Source organism: Phyllostomus discolor, chromosome 6, assembly GCF_004126475.2.
Source record: "Phyllostomus discolor isolate MPI-MPIP mPhyDis1 chromosome 6, mPhyDis1.pri.v3, whole genome shotgun sequence".
Taxonomy (NCBI): domain Eukaryota; kingdom Metazoa; phylum Chordata; class Mammalia; order Chiroptera; family Phyllostomidae; genus Phyllostomus; species Phyllostomus discolor.
In genome coordinates, this window is record NC_040908.2 from 154,487,724 (window position 1) to 154,489,293 (window position 1,570).

Consider the following 1,570-nt stretch of genomic DNA (forward strand, 5'->3'; position numbering starts at 1 on the left):
GAGGCCCGACGCCATTCTGCCTCCATGGTATCTGCGCCCTCCTCGACCTTGCTTGAGCTGGTTTGAGTGCTTTCTCTTCCTTGCAGCTCAGTAGTCTCTGATTCACAGAAAACCGGGAACCGAGAATGAACTTAGAATCACAAGTTTCTCAGAGGAAACACGGAGCCATGTGTGGGATGAAAGCCAAATGGAAGCGAGGAAGATGCTGCGGTGAACTGCCTCGCGGCCACACACTCCTCCCCTGCTGGGATGCTGGGACGGCCTTCTCTCGGCAACACGACTGCGCAAGCCTCCTAGTGGGGGGTGGGGCCTGTTCCTCCTTCCCCACTGTGGATGGAAAGGGGCCACACAGCAAACCTGCCAAGCTCAGGGGAGGCCAGCACGGCAGGCCCTGCAGACTCAGACCAAACGCAACCACACAGGACTGGGCACATTCCTAACTAAAAGTGGACCGTGGTAGGTAGCCACATCCTAGGCCTGTGGCTTCTTTGACAAAAGTCAAACTTTTTTTTCTCCATGTCCCCCCATTCACAATACAGACCAGGCAAAGGGCCTAGGCAGAGGTGTATATGGGGTGGGTTTACTCTGCCTCCTTTTTCGGTGTAAGAACACAGCCTGTGAGGAGCACTGGGAGGCCGACAAAAGTCAGTCTTCACCTTGACTGAGCCAGTCCATTGTCTTTTTGCATCTGAGATGACAGACCTTTGGCATGTCAGAGTCATCTTGTTTTCCGGACCCCTCAGGGCATACGCACCACCCCAGACCGTGGGACCACAGAACCCCTCATTGTAGCTCGTTCCCCTAAATACCTTTTCTGTGTGCTGTAAATGTTTATCATTAGCTATGTTGTCCCCGCCAGTATACAAGTGTGTGTGTCTTCATTTAACTTTTTATCCAATCCCAGAGTTTCCCCCCTCCCAGTGGGTTTCCCCTACCACCCATCTAGGGGGAACTCCCAGCGTTTTCCCTGACCACCAGTGGGTTTCCCATGACCCTCCTGTGTCCCCTCCTGCGAGTCCAGTGTATACAACAAGTTGCGAGACTGCCCTTCTCCCGAGCATTTCCTCAATCCATTGAGATTTTCCCTTCTCATAATCATCGTCAGTTTGACCCAAATAAACTCATAAAAATTCCCAACAGGTTTGGTTGGTTCTTCCATCCACATCTTGAATCTGGGCTGGCCCGTGGCTTGCTTCCACCAGTAGAAACTGGCGGAAGTGAGGTCACGTGAGTTTTGGAGCTGAGGCCTTGAGATGCCTTTCGTCGGCTTCTGACTTTGCCCTTGAAACTCTGCCCTGGGGCCACCGTGCTGTGAAGAAGTCCCAGCTGAAGGCCACATGGAGAGAGAAGGGCTCAGCGTCACAGCTGTCACAGCTGTCCTGTCCGGGCTCAGCCCCCCGCTGGCCTGCCAGATGAACACCAACAAGACAGAGAGAACACCTGCCCAGTCAAGTTCAGAATCAGGGGAAGATAAATTATTGTGATTCTAAGCTACTGAGATTTGGCGTGGTTTGTTATGCAGCAAAGCCTAGCTACAACAGCGGCCCTGGTGTCGCCGCCGCGGGCTGTG

General features: G+C 53.4%; 1 pseudogene; it reads right to left on the reverse strand.

The window, feature by feature from the left end:
• Positions 1-514: 514 nt before the first annotated feature.
• Positions 515-637, reverse strand: LOC114501189 (annotated as a pseudogene).
• Positions 638-1,570: the final 933 nt, after the last annotated feature.